Consider the following 19,782-nt stretch of genomic DNA (forward strand, 5'->3'; position numbering starts at 1 on the left):
AAAATCTGGACATGCACATGTCCCTGGGGCCGGGTGCAATGCATCCGAGGGTGCTGAGGGAGTTGGCTGATGTGATTGCAGAGCCATTGGCCATTATCTTTGAAAACTCATGGCAACTGGGAGAGGTCCCGGATGACTGGAAAAAGGCAACTGTAGTTCCCATCTTTTAAAAGGGGAAGAAAGAGAACCCGGGGAGCTACAGACTGGTCAGCCTCACCTCTGTCCCCAGGAAAATCATGGAGCAGGTCCTCAAGGAATCCATTTTGAAGCACTTGGAGGAGAAGAAGGTGATCAGGAACAGTCAGCATGGATTCACCAAGGGCAAGTCATGCCCAACGAACCTGTTTGCCTTCTATGATGAGATAACTGGCTCTGTGGATATGGGGAAAGCGATGGACATGATATACCTTGACTTTAGCAAAGCTTTTGATACAGTATTCTTGCCAGCAAGTTAAAGAAGTATGGATTGGATGAATGGACTATAAGGTGGATAGAAAGCTGTAGTGATCAATGGCTTGATGTCTAGTTGGCAGCTGGTATCAAGCGTAGTGCCCCAGGGGTCAGTCCTGGGGCCGGTTTTGTTCAACATCTTTATCAATGATCTGGATGATGGGATTAATTGCACCCTCAGCAAGTTCGCGGATGACACTAAAATGGGAGGAGAGGTAGATAGGCTGGAGGGTAGGGATAGGGTCCAGAGTGACCTAGACAAATTGGACGACTGGGCCAAAAGAAATCTGATGAGGTTCAAAAAGGACAAGTGCAGAGTTCTGCACTTGGGATGGAAGAATTCCATGCACTGCTACAGGCTGCGGACCAACTGGCTAAGTGGCAGTTCTGCAGAAAAGGGCCTGGGGATTACAGTGGACGAGAAGCTGGATATGAGTCAACAGTGTGCACTTGTTGCCAAGAAGGCTAACGGTAGATTGGGCTGCATTAATAGCAGCATTGCCAGCAGATCGAGGGAAGTGATTATTCTCCTCTATTCAGCACTGGTGAGGCCACATCTGGAGTACTGTGTCCACTTTTGGGACCCCCACTACAGAAAGGATGTGGACAAATTGGAGAGAGCTCCAGCGAAGGGCAACAAAAATGATTAGGGGACTGGGGCACATGACTTATGAGGAAAGGCTGAGGGAACTTGGCTTATTTAGTCTGCAGAAGAGAAGAGTGGGCGGGGGGGGAATTTGCTAGCAGCCTTCAACTACCTGAAGGGGGTTCCAAAGAGGATGGAGCTAGGCTGTTCTCAGTGGAGGCAGATGACAGAACAAGGAGCAATGGTCTCAAGTTGCAGTGGGGGAGGTCTAGGTTGGATATTAGGAAAACTGTTTCACTAGGAGGGTGGTGAAGCACTGGATTGGTTTATCTAGGGAGGTGGTGGAATCTCCATTCTTAGAGGTTTTTAAGGCCTGGCTTGACAAAGCCCTGGCTGGGGTGATTTAGTTGGGGTTGGTCCTGCTTTGAGCAGGGGGTTGGACTAGATGACCTGCTGAGGTCTCTTCCAACCTTAATCTTCTATGATTCTAAGTATAGTGCAGGAGTGGCTATGCACATAGTCCTGAAATTTCAATGGCTTTGTCTCTGTTCCCTGTGAAGCAAATTCTCAGCTACAACTTCCTTAGTTGATATATCTGAGTTCTGTGTTACATCTTATTCTGTATATGCTTCTTTTATTTGAAATTTGATAGAAACATCAGGCTCTTCATCAAGTGTATGTGGAAGAGTAGCATCTTGATTGTACAAAGGGAACTCTACTGACACATTTGGCAATTTATCCTCTTGCTTCTTTGGTACAGTGTCATCTGAGTTCATTAATACTGTGCTTTTCGCATCAGGTTGCCATGTATCAACTGCATATGAAAAAACAGAATCTTCCTGTGTAAATTTTGATGCTTCAGGATTCAGTTCAAAAGTTATTTCAGCTTCCTCTGATCCAAAGAGATTATCTCCTTGAGGGTCAAATCAGCTCACTCCCAATAAGTTACTTTCAGAACAGTTATGTTGAACCTCATCTTTTTCTGTAGTAAAAATAAAACCACGTGGTCTCAATAAATCATGATGTAGTGTTCTTTCAGGTGTAATACTATCTTCTAGTTTCACTACGTAAACAGGAGGGTCATCCTGCAGTTATCAGACCATAACACATCTGGGGTTCCCATCTGAATGCTAACTTGTGTTTCCCTCTTAAGTTGAGATTGCGAACTAGGACCCTGTCACCATCAGACATGTGTGAAAGCCTAACTTGCATCCCACTTCCTCTTTTTAGCTTTCTGACTTTTCTACAGTTCTTTTCTTGCCAACTCATAAGAATGCTTCAGTTTTCTCTTAAGACTCTTCACATACTGTTGATGAGTTATTTCAGATTTGCCTTGTGTTTTGGCATTAAGCTACAAGTCAATTGGCAATAATGGCTATCTGCCAAACATTAAGAAATATGGGGACTCTCCAGTTCTGTCATTTCTGGTGTAACTGCAAACATGAACCAATGGTTTGACATACTTCATCCACTGAGGTTTTTTAAAATCCTCCAAGGTTCCTACCATGCTCAACAGCATTCTGTTGAATTACTCAATGGGGTTTCCTCATGGATGATAGAGAGTAGTTCTTGATTTCACTCCTTCTAAGGTGCATAGCTCAGCTATCATCTGCAATTCAGTGTTTGTTCCTTGATCACTGTGTATCCTTTTTAGAAAACCATGACGACAATGGAAATTCCCATAGCGCACTGGCAACATTTTTGGCTGTTTGGTCTTTAGTAGGATATATTCATTAAAGGCGCTGTCTTCTCTGCTTGAGCTGTATTTCTGATACACCTCTCACAGGTTCTGCACTTATGGTTGACATCAACTGCCATTCTAGGCCAACAGAAGACCAAACAGCCAAAAATGTTGCCAGTGCGCTATGGGAATTTCCATTGTCATTATGGTTTTCTAAAAAGGATACACAGTGATCAAGGAACAAACACTGAATTGCAGATGATAGCTACAAGGTATCCAGGATTAAATGGACATATGGGCATATATTTCTTAGTAATAGAACCTGATGAGTATGATACAATAATCAGCCACTACCAAAATGTTCCTTGTATCATACTCATCAGGTTCTATTACTAAGAAATATATGCATATTAGCTCCAAGGGTGAATAAACCTTAATATTCATTAAAGGCACTGTCTTCTCTGCTTGAGCTGTATTTCTGATACACCTCTCACAGGTTCTGCACTTATGGTTGACATCAACTGCCATTCTAGGCCAACAGAAGTGGTCTCTGGGTAATTCTAAAGTTCACTCTGTGCCCATATGTCCATTTAATCCTGGATACCTTGTAGCGGAATACTGATGAGAATATGGGAGTACTAACTGATTAATGACTTCTTCTCTCCACATCAGTCTTCAATAGAGTACCCCTTCATCGAAGTGAAGTTGATTCCATTCTCTTAGTAGCAAACAAACCTCAGGAGATTCCTGTCCTTCCTCTCTCCTACTAAGCCTTTTATGTTTTTCCATCAGCTGAATTATTCTTGCCACTCACTTATCTTCTTCTGTATCTTTCTCAAATCTCCAACATGAAGTCCAAGTATACTTGGGTTTCCTGGCCATAACTCCCGGCATTTGTACTCATCTGGCACAGCACTATAATCACATGACAGCAATTCAGTCAAAGGACTATCTTTACTAGTATCTTCTCCACATTTGCACCATAATATGTACTGTTTGTTTTTGACACAGAGCAATATAGGTCGCTGCTGACAGTTGTTCCCAGTCTTCAGGCATAAGTTTAGGTCTGGATAACACTTCTGAAACTAGAAAAGGAGTACTTGTGGCACCTTAGAGACTAACCAATTTATTTGAGCATAAGCTTTCGTGAGCTACAGCTCACTTCATCGGATGCATACTGTGGAAAATACAGAAGATGTTTTTATACACACAAACCATGAAAAAATGGGTGTGTATCACTACAAAAGGTTTTCTCTCCCCCCACTCCCACCCACTCTCCTGCTGGTAATAGCTTATCTAAAGTGATCACTCTCCTTACAATGTGTATGATAATCAAGGTGGGCCATTTCCAGCACAAATCCAGGTTTTCTTCACCACCCCCCCCGCAAAAAAAAAAAAAAAAAAAAACCAAAAAACCAAACCCAGTCTCCTGCTGGTAATAGCTTATCTAAAGTGATCACTCTTCTTACAATATGTATGATACTCAAGGTGGGCCATTTCCAGCACAAATCCAGGATTTCTCCCCCCCAACACAAACCCACTCTCCTGTTGAGTCACTAAGAGTTACCAAAAGAAACTACAGCATTTGCTCAGGAAACTCCCTGAAAAAGCACAAGATCAAATCCGCACAGACACACCCCTGGAACTCCGACCTGGGATATTCTATCTACTACCCAAGATCCATAAACCTGGAAATCCTGGGCACCCCATCATCTCAGGCATTGGCACCCTGACAGCAGGATTGTCTGGCTATGTAGACTCCCTCCTCAGGCCCTATGCTACCAGCACTCTCAGCTACCTTCGAGACACCACTGACTTCCTCAGGAAACTACAATCCATCGGTGATCTTCCTGATGACACCATCCTGGCCCCTATGGATGTAGAAGCCCTCTACACCAACATTCCACACAAAGATGGACTACAAGCCGTCAAGAACACTATCCCTGATAATGTCACGGCTAACCTGGTGGCTGAACTTTGTGACTTTGTCCTTACCCATAACTATTTTACATTTGGGGACAATGTATACCTTCAAATCAGCGGGACTGCTATGGGTACCCGCATGGCCCCACAGTATGCCAACATTTTTATGGCTGACTTAGAACAACGCTTCCTCAGCTCTCATCCCCTAACGCCCCTACTCTACTTGCGCTATATTGATGACATCTTCATCATCTGGACCCATGGAAAAGAAGCCCTTGAGGAATTCCACCATGATTTCAACAATTTCCATCCCACCATCAACCTCAGCCTGGTCCAGTCCACACAAGAGATCCACTTCCTGGACACTACAGTGCTAATAAACAATGGTCACATAAACACCACCCTATACCGGAAACCTACTGACCGCTATTCCTACCTACATGCCTCCAGCTTTCACCCTGACCACACCACACAATCCATTGTCTACAGCCAAGCTCTGCGATACAACCGCATTTGCTCCAACCCCTCAGACAGAGACAAACCTACAAGATCTCTATCAAGCATTCTTACAACTACAATACCCACCTGCGGAAGTGAAGAAACAGATTGATAGAGCCAGAAGAGTTCCCAGAAGTCACCTACTACAAGACAGGCCTAACAAAGAAAATAACAGAACGCCACTAGCCGTCACCTTCAGCCCCCAACTAAAACCCCTCCAACGCATTATCAAGGATCTACAACCTATCCTGAAGGATGACCCAACACTCTCACAAATCTTGGGAGACGGGCCAGTTCTTGCCTTCAGACAGCCCCCCAACCTGAAGCGAATACTCACCAGCAACCACATACTGCACAACAGAACCACTAACCCAGGAACCTATCCTTGCAACAAAGCCTGTTACCAACTGTGCCCACATATCTATTCAGGGGACACCATCACAGGGCCTAATAACATCAGCCACACTATCAAAGGCTCATTCACCTGCACATCCACCAATGTGATATATGCCATCATGTGCCAGCAATGCCCCTCTGCCATGTACATTGGGCAAACTGGACAGTCTCTACGTAAAAGAATAAATGGATACAAATCAGATGTCAAGAATTATAACATTCAAAAACCAGTCGGAGAACATTTCAATCTCTCTGGTCACTCGATTTCTGATCTCAAAGTGACTATCCTTCAACAAAAAAACTTTGAAAACAGACTCCAACGAGAGACTGCTGAATTGGAATTAATTTGCAAATTGGATACAATTAACTTAGGCTTGAATAGAGACTGGGAATGGTTGAGTTATTATAAAAAGTAACCTATTTCCCCTTGTTTATTCCTTCCACCCCCACCCCCACCCCCCACTGTTCCTCAGACATTCTTGTTAAACCCTGGATTTGTGCTGGAAATGGCCCACCTTGATTATCATACACATTGTAAGGAGAGTGATCACTTTAGATAAGCTTTTACCAGGAGGAGAGTAGGGTGGGGGGAGAGAAAACATTTTGTAGTGATAAACACCCATTTTTTCATGGTTTGTGTGTATAAAAACATCTTCTGTATTTTCCACAGTATGCATCCGATTAAGTGAGCTGTAGCTCACGAAAGCTTATGCTCAAATAAATTGGTTAAGGTGCCACAAGTACTTCTTTTCTTTTTGCGAATACAGACTAACACGGCTGTTACTCTGATTTCTGAAACTCTCTCTCTTGGAGCTTTAATGCAAACATCAGAGTCAAGCAGTCTATGTGATTAACCGTCTGCATTCCTGTTCAGTTTGCCTGATTTGTGTCTGATGGTGAAGTCATAAATTACTAATGCTGGCAGCCAGTAAGGAGATGTGGCATCCAACTTTGCAGTTTTAAGAATGTATGTTAGACTGAGGATTATTATCAGTCACAACCTCAAATTTTACTTCATTCAAATAGTCATGGAATTTTTTAGAAACAGCCCATTTGAGAGCTAAGGACTCAAGTTTATGCACAGGGTAGTTCCATTCACTTGCACTCAATCCTCAACTGACATACGCAATTACTCCTTGTTCCTGATACGGTGCTGCTCTCAATCCTGTCAAGCTAGCGTCTGTATGGAATATATATGGAAACTTCCAGCTGGCAAACCCCAAGACGGGTGCAGTAGTTAACAGATCTTTTATGGTTTCAAAGCCTTCCTGACAACTGTTAGTCCATTGATCCATTAGCTCTTATGCGCTTTTGCCTATACCATGATATCCTTTCATCATTTCATATTCATTATGGGAGACTTTAACTTCCCAGATATAGACTGGAGGACAAGTGCTAGTAATAATAATAGGGTCAGATTTTCCTGGATGCGATAGCTGATAGATTCCTTCACCAAGTAGTTGCTGAACCAACAAGAGGGGATGCCATTTTAGATTTGGTTTTGGTGAGTAGTGAGGACCTCATAGAAGAAATGGTTGTAGGGGACAACCTTGGTTCGAGCGATCATGAGCTAATTCAGTTCAAACTAAATGGAAGGATAAACAAAAATAGATGTGTGACTAGGGTTTTTGATTTCAAAAGAGCTAATTTTAAAAAAATTAAGGAAATTAGTTAGGGAAGTGGATTGGACGAAAAACTTATGGATCTAAAGGCGGAGGAGGCCTGGAATTACTTCAAGTCAAAGTTACAGAAACTATCAGAAGCCTGCATCCCAAGAAAGGGGGGAAAATTAATAGGCAGGAGTTGTAGAGCAAGTTGGATGAGCAAGCACTTTAGAGAGGTGATTAAGAAAAAGCAGAAAGCCTACAAAAAGTGGAAGATGGGAGGGATTAGCAAGGAATGCTACCTTATTGAGGTCAGAAGATGTAGGAATAAAGTGAGAAAGGCCAAAAGCTATGTAGAGCTGGACCTTGCAAAGGGAATGAAAACCAATAGTAAAAGGTTCTATAGCCACATAAATAAGAAGAAAACAAAGAAAGAAGAAGTGGGACCACTAAACACGGAGGATGGAGTGGAGGTTAAGGATAATCTAGGCATGGCCCAATATCTAAACAAATACTTTGCCTCAGTCTTTAATGAGGCTAATGAGGATCTTAGGGATAATGGTAGGACAACAAATGGGAAGGAGGATATGGAGGTAGATATTACCACATCAGAAGTAAAAGCCAAACTTGAACAGCTTAATAGGACTAAATTGGGGGTGGGGGCAGATAATCTTCATCCAAGAACATTAAAGGAACTGGCACATGAAATTGCAAGCCCATTAGCAACAAATTTTAATGAATCTGTAAACTCAGGGGTTGTACCATATGACTGGAGAGTTGCTAACATAGTTCCTATTTTTAAGAAAGGAAAAAAAGAGTGATCCAGGTAACTACCGGCCTGTTAGTTTGACATCTGTAATATGCAAGGTCCTGGAAAAAAATTTGAAGGAGAAAGTAGTTAAGGACATTGAGGTCAATGGTAATTGGGACAAAATATAACATGGTTTTACAAAAGGTAGATCATGTCAAACCAACCTGATCTCCTTCTTTGAGAAGGTAACATATTTTTTAGACAAAGGAAATGCAGTGGATCTAATTTACCTTGATTTCAGTAAGGCATTTGATACGGTTCCACATGGGGAATTATTAGCTAAATTGGAAAAGATGGGGATCAATTAGCAAACTGAAAGGTGGATAAGGAACTGGTTAAAGGGGAGACTACAATGGATCACACTGAAAGGTGAACTGTCAGGCTGGAAGGAGGTTACTAGTGGAGTTCCTCAGGGATCAGTTTTGGGACCAGTCTTATTTAATCTTTTTATTACTGACCTTGGCACAAAAAGCGGCAATGTGCTAACAAAGTTTGCAGATGACACGAAGCTGGGAGATATTGCCAATACAGAGAAGGATCAGGCTATCATACAGAAAAATCTGGATGACCTTGTAAACTGGAGTAATAGTAATAGGATGAAATTTTTAGTGGAAAGTGCAAGGTCATGCACTTAGGGATTAATAACAAGAATTTTTATTATAAATTGGGGACGCATCACTTGGAAGTAACAGAGGAGGAGAAGGACCTCGGAGTATTGGTTGATCACAAGATGACTATGAGCCGCCAGTGTGATATGGCAGTGAAAGAAGCTAATGCGGTCTTGGAATGCATCAGGCGAAGTATTTGCAGTAGAAATAAGGAGGTGTTAGTACCATTATACAAGGCACTGGTGAGACCTCATCTAGAATATTGTGTGCAGTTCTGGTCTTCCATGTTTAAGAAAGATTAATTCAAACTGGAACAGGTACAGAAAAGGGCTACTAGGATGATCCAAGGAATGGAAAACCTGTCTTATGAAACGAGACTCAAAGAGCTTGGCTTGTTTAGCGTAACCAAAAGAAGGCTGAGGGGAGATATGATTGCTTTCTATAAATATATCAGAGGGATAAATACCATGGAGGGAGAAGAATTATTTAAGCTCAGTACCAATGTGGACAAGAACAAATGGATATAAACTGGCCATCAGGAAGTTTAGACTTGAAATTAGATGAAGGTTTTTAACCATCAGAGGAGTGAAGTTCTGGAACAGCCTTCCAAGGGAAGCAGTGGGGGCAAAAGACATCTGGCTTCAAGACTAAGCTTGATAAATTTATGGAAGGGATGATATGATGGGACAGCCTAATTTTGGCAATTAATTGATCTTCACCTCTTAGCCGTAGATATGCCCAATGGCCTGTGATGGGATGTTAGATGAGGTGGGATCTGAGTTACTACAGAGAATTCTTTCCTTGGTGGCTGGCTGGTGAGTCTTGCCCACATGCTCAGGGTTTAGCTGATCGCCATATTTGGGGTCGGGAAGGAATTTTCCTCCAGGGCAGATTGTCAGAGGCCCTGGGGGGTTTTCACCTTCCTCTGCAGCATGGGGCACGGGTCACTTTCTGGAGGATTTTCTGCACCTTGAAGTCTTTAAACCACCGATTTGAGGACTTCAGTAGCTCAGACATAGGTTAGAGGTTTGTTACAGGAGTGGGTGGGTGAAATTCTGTGGCCTGCGTTGTGCAGAAGGTCAGACTAGACGATCATAATGGTCCCTTCTGACCTTAAAGTCTATGAGTCTATGATCCTTGACCTCTTCCCACAAGAAATGATGTCAAAGGCTTAGCAATAGCTGAATACTTCTCTACAAATCTTCTATAGTATCCTGAAAATCACAGGAATGTCCTTACTTCTCTCACAGACCTTGGCCTTGACCAATTCTTTAAAGCAGACAGCTTGTCAGAGTCAGATTGTATACCCTCCTGTGAGACTGTATTTCCCAAATACTTAAGAAACATCTGAAAAAACTTGCACTTGGAAACTGAGTGCTTCAACCCATGTTCTAACAAATGTTGAAAAACCTTCATTAGCTGAGCTTCATTTCCTCTAGGTTGCTGAGAATATTATCAAGTCATCCAGGAATGCTATGGCAGTCCATCATCTGTTGGAATGTGGCAGGGCCATCAGTCAGTCCTTGTGGCATCATACAAAAATGCCAATTTCCCATTAGCAAAGTGAATCATGTCTTCAGTCTATCCTCCTTCTCCACCTCAATTTGGTAGTACCTGCTTTTCAAACTGGAAACAGTGACCCACTTGGATCCAGAAAGCAAAGACAGAACTTCCTCTATCATTGGTAAAGGGTAGACACCCTCCCTGGCCATGCTATTAAGTTATCTATAATCCACCACCATCCTTAAGGCACCAGTCTTCTTTCTGACTAAAAAAGTTGGAGAAGCATAAGGCCTATTTGATTCCTCTGTGACCACACTTGCTAACAGTTCATAGAGGTGCCGTCACAATTCCTTGAAATCAGCTATGTGACAAAGTTCCTCCTCTACCTTGGTGGGTCTTGCGCTTATTGGCAGATTTGCTCGCCTTGGAGCTTCACGGCAGCCCTCAGTTTGGCTGTTTTTGTGAACCCACGGTCCAGGTCAACTCCTCCTGTGTCTGACCAGGAGTTGGGAGGTTTGGGGGGAATTCGGGCCCACCCTCTACTCCAGGTTCTAGCCCAGGGCCCTGTGGAATGCAGCTGTCTAGAGTGCCTCCTGGAACAGCTGTGCGACAGCTACAACTCCCTGGGTTACTTCCCCATGGCCTCCTCCCAACACCTTCTTTATCCTCACCATAGGACCTTCCTCCCAGCTCCTTGCACGCGCACCACAAACTGAAGTGAGCTCCTTTTTAAACCCAGGTGCCCTGATTAGCCTGCCTTAATTGATTGTAGCAGCTTCTTGATTGCCTGAAGGTGTTCTAATCAGCCTGTCTGTCTTAATTGTCTCCAGAAGGATCCTGATTGTTCTAGAACCTTCCCTGTTACCTTACCCAGGGGAAAGGGATCTACTTAACCTGGGGCTAATATATCTGCCTTCTATTACTCTCCTGTAGCCATCCGGCCCGACTCTGTCACAGCTGGTGAAACTGTCCTTGTCCTGTCTTTGAAAGGCATATTTTCTGACAGGTGAATAGCATGAGTCATTCCCCTGATGTGATCTAAACCCAAATCATGTCTGGAGGAAGCTGCTCACACTTCTTGGGAGTTTCTCTTCTCAGAACTTATAGGGGAATCAACAAAGTCCAAAGAAAGAGGGGTGTTGTCATCTCCTTTTATTGCTGGCATTGGCTTGACCCAGTCCACAACTTCTCCCTTAGCAATCATGAACTTTCTGGGTAGCATGATTCCATGAGAACTTACATTCTGCAGTAATACAGTGATCCTATTATAGCAAGCTGTGGCTGCTGTGGCAAACTAAGTTTTACCACTAGACCTCCTGGAACACTTTGGTTTTCTGCATCTTCTAGTATGATTTTGAATTGTTCCTCTCTTGGTAACGTCCTTACACTTCCGTAACTTCCTTTACTTCACCTAGAGATAGTGTCACTTGCTTTCCCCCTGCAACTCTTACAATCCTCTTTGCAGTTCTCATCTGAGTCCTCTTCAGAGCACTCTGCAGTGTATGCCTCAGCCCCTACAGTACCGATTTGCAATCCCTGCAGGAAATGTGAGCCTGCCAGTCACTCACAGTCTTCCTTAAATTTTTGTATAACATGGGTGCCCACACTAACTGGCACTGAAACTGGTAGATTCTGATCAGGGCATATAAGTGCAAAGGACATCTGTTTCTTGTCTGTTCCCCAGCTTTCTTTGGGAATTGGACTGAGGCAATGACGTATACCAAATTAGAAACTTCTTGACTTCCAGCTCCTATTACCTGGAGTACTTCTTCCATTGGATGCAATTCTATATGTGCCAAACGTTCTTTGTAAAATTCTTGAGTTATGCAGGTTACCTAGGAACCTGTATCTATTAAGTATTTGCATACCTTCCTCAATGAACATGGTTCTCCTAACAGTTCACTTAGCATGTCCTTCCATTTAGTTGTCTTGTTGACTCCTCAAAGCTTAGCTTCAATCTTACAATTTCCAGCTGGTTTCTAAGATTTTGGAGCTTTTTTCAGTTAAGGTCACCTCCTTCTAGAAACTAACTTCTTTTGTACTAACTTAGCATTGAGTGGCTCAGTGCACGTAGTACTAGAATGATCCTCCTTACCACAATTGCAACAAAAGAACCAAGGATTGTTTGCAATACATTCCACAGCAGCTGAGGGTGTTTTCTGAAATTTCAGCCAGCTATCCTGCTTTGGTGGGTGCTGCCTCTTTGGAGTGGCAGGTCCTTCCATTAACTTAGCTATGGCTCCTTCAAGTTAAGCAATATGGTTTTCCATCTTCCTTGACTCTCCCACAGCAGAACTCAAGCTGCTTTCAGGTTCTATGGTATGGCTTGAGCTGCTAGGCTTAGACTGATTTTCCTGGCTGCGTAAGTCTTTGTTGCTCTTTCACGTCTTTCTTTTCAAATTGGCAGATTTTGTACAGCAGTTGAGAGTGCTATCTTGAAAATAGCAATAGTTTCCAAATGGTCTCTCAGAAGTAGCTGTGTAATCAGGGACTCACCCCAATATCCATGAATAAATTGCTTTTTTGGCTGTATATTAGGGTTTTCTTGGCATCTGTGTCTTCTGCTCCATTACCTTTCTCTAACAGCTGTTTAATCTTGCCAAATACTCAGCGGGTTTTTCCATGGACTTCTGAAAGGTCTCTAGGAATTGTGCATACAATTCATCACTGCTGGAAATGGCGCCATACTTTTTTTCAAGCTCTATCAAACATTCTTCTGCAGTGGCAGATTTCCCTGCATTTAAGCCTTCATTCAAGGCTGGAGATTACAAGCTTTCTATTAACTTCCTTTTTCTTGCCTTGGAAGACAATTCGGGATCATCCAGTAGCTGTTGTATATACAACTTCCATGTATCAAAATCTACCTCCCCAATGGGCTGTGGTGACCGGACTGAGAAACACTTCAGTTTTTAGGATGTATGATGGTAGATTTTACCACACTGTCTACTACCACTTTATGTATCCCCTCAGGAATGTGTGAGTAGAATGCGTTTGAATGTCAGGGGAGGAGAATGTATACTTCTCTCTAGCATATGTAAGTGCAGCATTACCTGGCTGGTTAGTATTAATTGCACTACCCTCTGGAATCCCTTCTGCTGTTAAAGACTTGTCATCTGCTGGAAACCTGTCATCTGAAGTACTTTGGGTATATATTTTTTTTCAATCTAATGGGAATCACATTCCATTTACTATTCAGTGTAACCTATTCATGTTCTTTTCTTAACATTTGAGCTGCACACTTCTTACTATATTCACAAGTTGCAATACCTTGCATAGTACTATGTAGTCTCTTAAGTCTTGTTACTGCCCCATACTCTCTCAAACCATGGGTCAATTCCTCAGCTGTAACAGTAGGGTGAATCCCAATCTAATTGAGTGGTCTGGATCAAGCTGCTCAAGCTTGTGAAGTTCCATGGTCACAACAATACACAAACTAAATTCATTCTGAGCAACCCCAGGGAAAGTCAATTAAAAATTACAATCTTCAACCACAGGATGGCGCTGTCCTCGTTCAGGCACCACAATTTTTAAAACTTATGTACCCCCTAAATTTTGATTATGCAAGTACTCACTATAATTCCATTTTACCGCAGGAATAGTGAGCAGGTTCAGTCTCTTTTGACTGCAGAACTCCCACCTGTGGATAATAACACATAAGATAAATATACAAAATTGAACAGTTATGGATACCGGTACCCAGAATGGCTCCAGTTTTGGAATAAAGACACCACAATGTAGTAAAGCTGCTCAGACTAAAAAGATCTTTAAGTTTATAAGAAGACAATTTGGGGGTTAACTACGACTCCTCAGTCTAAACACAGTCTTATCAATACAGTAAATACTATGCAAACCAAAATAATAGTATCAAACATGCTCAAATAAATGTATTAGTCTCTAAGGTGCCACAAGTACTCCTTTTCTTTTTGCAGATACAGACTAACACAGCTGCTACTCTGAAAAGTATCAAACATGTAGATTTCTTCAGTACCAAAAAGATGCACAGGGAACAAATCTTATTCATTTAAAACATACACCACTGATTTGGCATGAATGTCACCACACTGTCCAGAGCTGAACAAGCAGCAGGCGCCCAGTTCTTTGAATAGGCTGGTATCTTTCTCCATGTGGTTATCTTATTGCTGCAATTAGTAAAAGCAGACCTATGAGCATCAGCCCTCAGGGCAGAGATCTTCACATCCCTTGTGGTATGGTTGTCTTCCTCTGGGTCTGGCTGAACTAACTGAAGAGTCTGAATTCTGGTGCCTTTTTTTCTTTATACTTGGGTGTAGAATTGGTCTCCACTCTTGGAGATTCCCTACTGAACATGTTTCAAGAGTTCATTACCTTTTTTTGCTCTATGTTTACTTGCTAGTCCCAGGCTAGCTGGAGTCAGTGGACAGCTGATCCACTATTCTGGCAATAAAACAACACAAAACTGACTACTGCTGTTTAAAAGGAACAGCCACAGAAGCATGAGTTACCTACAGAAGTCCTCCTTACATGGAACAGAACTGGTGAAAACAAGAATAAACTGCACAAAGGAATTCCTCTTACAGAAAATCCAACTAAAACCCCCACTGTGTTTACCTTTAGGTGGAAAGCCACTTTCTAGCCTTTGGTCTCTCTGTCCTGCCCTCAACACAATGCCTGTTCCTGTGTCCTGCCTGGGATATCCCTTAGTTAAAAGTCAAATGGTATAACAACATGGCATCCTCTCTACTGAGCACGGAATAGCTCATGTGAGCTCTAGAAAATGGCCCTTCTTTCAGTCCATATTGCATTGCAACACAAAGGAACTCCTCAAACTGGGGCAGCTGCCACTACAGTGCAACGGAGCAGCAAATCTTAATCTAGCAAAACAGAGGGCTTAATTCACATAAGTCCTTTCATGATTGTCACAGTCCAGTTTCTACAGCCAGCCCTTGTGAGGTACATTGATCAGAGCCCTGAGTGCAGTTATGCCATCCTTATGCTGGCTAGTAGCTTACTCCCTGAGTAATCCCACTGATTTCCGAATCAGGCCCTCTGTGTTTAAGGCTTTCTATGGAGAGTTTCATATCAAGTACTTCTACCTCAATAATTCATGACATGGATTTCAATATAGGAGTCCTGTTTGCCTTGAAAAGTCATGAGTTTTCTTCCTTAAATAAACGAGACAAAAGTATGACTTTGCATTAAACTATGAGCTTCCTGCTCCTATGTAGGGAAAAAACAGTTGCTGTTATGGAAAATGTAGCACTTAAAAAAAAAAAAGAAAGAAAAAAAGAGTAATATGAGTTGTCCCTCTATTGCAGGCGGGACATTGTTGTTTTATAAATAGGCATGTGCTTGTTTTACAAAATGTGTTTTGCCTCTCTGCAAAGGTCATTTATCTCTCATAAAGATCAGAATTGTCTCTTTTGGGATGTTTTGTTTAAAAACTAAACTGGGGCTTTGTGTGAGAGGAGGAGTTTTCCCGTTCGGGGCAAGCCCAGCCTCTCTCTGGCTGCAGAGAGCCCTACTGCAGTGAAACCACTGCAGTTCAAGCATGGGATAGAGTTTGCAGGGTCTGTTCAGGGGCCGCACAGAGGAGCCAGTCACAGGGCAGAAACATTCATGGGTGGAGCCAGAGGATCCTCTGTTCCATGGAATTTCTGTCCGACCTACTGCCTTGAGAGAGTAGAGCCTTGAGGGAGTAGAGACAGAGCCGGATTAACCTTTTGTGGGCCCGGCACCAAACATATTTGTGGGTCCCCATGGAGGCAATGGACATGGTGCGGGAAGGTCAGTTCCCAGAGCCGTGTACTGCCAGCATGCCCCTTCTCCTTGGGGCGGGCCATGCGGAGCCACACAGCCCCTCCCACCCCACACCTCCCCACCCCGATTCCCTACGGCCAGAGCCCCCCCGGACCCACTATGCCCAGCGCCCCCCAGACCCTGCGACAAAATTCACAACCCCTGCACAACACCACCCCTGCCGAGTGCCCCTCTGCCCACAGCCCCACCACAACTGCCCAGCACCTCACACAGAGCCCCCACTCCCTAGTGTCCTAACACACACAGATCTTCCCCACCCTCGTACAACCCAGCACCCCCCCAGGCCCTCCAGAGACCCACTCCCCCACGCCCTGCCTCCCTGCTGGGAGGTGACTGTGTCTGCCAGGCTGAACCGGCAGCGCAGCCAGGGCTGGTCCCGGGGCGGGGAATTGCTCTGGCCGCTCTGGAGAGGCACAATCAGCAAGCCAGGGCCTGTCCCAGCTGGGCTCCCTCAGGGCCACTTGCCTGGAGGGGGCCAAGCCAAACCTCCCACACTGTCCCCACACACACACCTGACTGAGACCTGCCAGGCTTCTGCATCAGTCCCAGGTGGCTCAGCTCTGGGGGAGACAGGCAGGGCCCCACAGATGGTGGGAAGCAGAGACTGGCCAGGGGGCAGAGAGGAACCGGCGGGTGGGGCCAGGGGGTGGAGAGGAGCCCTCGGCCGGCTGGTGGGCTGACTGAGAGGAATAAGTGGTGGGCGGGGGGCAGCCAGTGGGCTGGCAGGGTCTTGGGGAGCAGTGCAAATGAAGCAGGCTGGGGCCCCATCTGATCATGGACCCGGCTCCATGGGTTCAATTGTTATTATTAATTTGTATTACAGAATCACACAGAGGCACCAACCAAGATCCAGGCAATGTATTCAGTGGCATTGCTATTTCAGGATAGCCTGAAATACATTGTCCAGAATAATTGAAAATTCTAGAAAACTTTGCAGTTCTGTCTAATTCTTGGGTGCTTTTAAGTTATGAATAATTTGAACCCTTTTAGTATGTGGCTTTAATCCATCTGGATCAATCTCTATCCCCATGACATTCATCCTGCTTTTATACCAGTGAGGTTTTTCCAGTATTAATTGCCTCCATATGCCAGATCAGATATTGATCTATATCCCTGCCATTCTGCTTTGGATCAAACCTTTCTATAGTGTAATTTATCTGCCAAATTTCTTTGTTCAAATTACGAACAGATGTAGTAGCTGGCACAAAAATAGTATTGGTAACACTATTCCTTCCCTTTGTTCCCAATCGGCGAAAGCACTTCTAGGGGCTTAACTTTAAGCACATGAATAATCTCATCCCTATTCAGTAAAGGACTTAAGGCCATGTTTAGCTTTAAACCCTGGGTCAATGGATCTTACACTCATGCTTAAACAGCTTTGTTGAATCAAGTCATTGTACCAACACTTCAGTCTCAGTTGTTTTAATCAAACTGTGCTTTCCTTACAGCCATGGTACCTCATCCAGCTCTCTAATCAACCTTCTTATTTCTTTGTTTAGGAATTTCCATATTGGATCAGAACAAAGGCCCATCTGGTATCACAGCTTTGACAGTGACTACTACCAGATGATTAAGAGGAAGATGTAAGGACCCCACAGTAGGCAGAGATGGGATAATCTCTCCCCCACATTAGGTCTCATCCTGGTCTGTAATAGCTAGAGATTGTCTTAAGTGTGGAAGCAGAAAATTTAATATCCCTTCCAAATGTTTTGTTATGATAACTCTGGATATTCTTATCCATATAAAAAGCCAATCCTTTTTTGAATCTTGTTAAGTTCTTGATCTCAATGACTTCTTGTGGCAGTGAGTTCCACAGTCTAATTACACATGGTGTGAAAAAGTATTTCTTTTTATCAGTTTCAAATTTGCCACCTTTTAATTTAATTGAATATCCCCTTGTTCATCTGTAATGAGATAGGGAGAACAGAAGCACCCAATCCAATGTCTTGAGACCATTCTTTAGGTTGGTGGTTCTCAAACTTTTTTTTTCCCACAGACCACTTGAAAATCACTGAGAGTCTTGGCGGACCACTTAATGATCTTTCCAAATGTTGTTTGTACCGTTAGCTAATTATTGTATCGTGCTTTGGATAAAAGTGCTATATATATAAAAAAATAATAATTAACTATCCCTCTTGCATGCATATTATCTGCACACATAGCTCAGCTTTAAGATACTAAACAGTCATGCTCTCATTGCAAATATTAATACAATATTTTCGGATACTGGAAAGGAGAGTAAAAAGCATTCACTCAAGCTTATGCAATTTCTCTGAGATGTCATCTCTTAATTTGATTAATACTTCACACACACAGAACAGTAAAAATAACTAATAAAGTGACACAAACAGCAAAACAAAGCCACAAAACAAACAAGTGACAACAATGAAAATACAAAGAGAAGTAAAATATCAAGTGGTTCGTTATGGGTATTTTAAATGGGTGTTTAGGACCCATGCTGTGCAAATGCAACAGAGCCCTGTAGAAACAGGCAAAGTTCTCCTGGTTTCACATTGTGTGTGTCACCAACTTAAAAACTCACAGTGGACTCACTGAGTTTTTACAAGCCCTGGAGCACATTAACACATGGCTTGGAGTTTGCAGACAGATCCCTGCTTCAAAGAGCTTGCAGATAAGGTCTTTATCCTACAAAACACCTAGCAACACCCCCACCAAACCTAGTACTGCTTGCTACTTAAGAGTCAATGGAAGTACTCTGAAGAGCCAGAACTATACCAGATAACACAGATCTGGCCTTAATGGTTTCCAGACCTCTCCCCAAACATAATGGAAATCACTTGTCTGGACAAGTTTCAGAGTAACAGCCATGTTAGTCTGTATTCGCAAAAAGAAAAGGAGGACTTGTGGCACCTTAGAGACTAACCAATTTATTTGAGCATAAGCTTTCGTGAGCTACAGCTCACTTCATCGGATGCATCCAATTTATTTGAGCATAAGCTTTCGTGAGCTACAGCTCACTTCCTCGGATGTAGCTGTAGCTCACGAAAGCTTATGATCAAATAAATTGGTTAGTCTCTAAGGTGCCACAGGTACTCCTTTTCTTTTTGTCTGGACAAGTGATTTCCATTAAGTTTTAGCAGTAGTTTGGGGAGAGCTGTCTCTCCTCCGCAGCAGCAACGACCAAGCTGGGGAGGGGAGTGTCTCTCCCTCTCTCCCCTGCCGTGGCAGCCCCCAACCTGGGGCTGGGAAGGAGGTGGGGGTCTCCCCGGCAGCCACAGCCATGGAGCTGGGGAAAGTTGCTTCTTTCTCTGTCTGCCGCAGCCCTGCACATCCCAAATTCCCCCAACTCGCTCTTCTCACCCAACTGTCCCCCCGACCTATCTCCTATTTCCCCCACCTCACCCCACTGCCCCCTCCCACCTACCCCCTATTGCCCCCCCCAAGGCCACCACCTCACCATACATGTGCATCTTCTCCAGGGTCCAGGCACGCCTGCATGGCTCCACTAATTAGGTAGGCAGCCCTTCGTTCTCTCGTGTGTGGCTGCCCAGGTGCACACCTTAGAGGAAATTATCCGTGGACCACCTGAATGAAGCTCGCGGACCACTGGTGGTCCACAGACCACAGTTTGAGAACCTCTGCTTTAGGTTATATATTTTTGTCATGTCTCCCCTTATTCATCTCCTTTCTAAGCTAATGGTCTTGGTCTTTTCAATCTCTCCTCATAAGAGCTTTTCCAGGCTTGTGATCATTCTCGTCTCTTTTTTCTGAATCCCCTCTAGTTCAGTAATATCCTTTTTCAGACAGGGTGTCCAGCACTGCACAAAATATTCTAGATAAGGCTGCACCATTGATTTATGTAAAGGCATTGTAATATTCTCCATAGTGTTTACCATTTCATTCCTCATGCAACCTAATATATTGTTTACTTTTTTGACCTCAGCTGTATATTGAGCAGAGCTTCA

This window comes from Chelonia mydas, chromosome 3, assembly GCF_015237465.2.
Source record: "Chelonia mydas isolate rCheMyd1 chromosome 3, rCheMyd1.pri.v2, whole genome shotgun sequence".
NCBI lineage: Eukaryota > Metazoa > Chordata > Testudines > Cheloniidae > Chelonia > Chelonia mydas.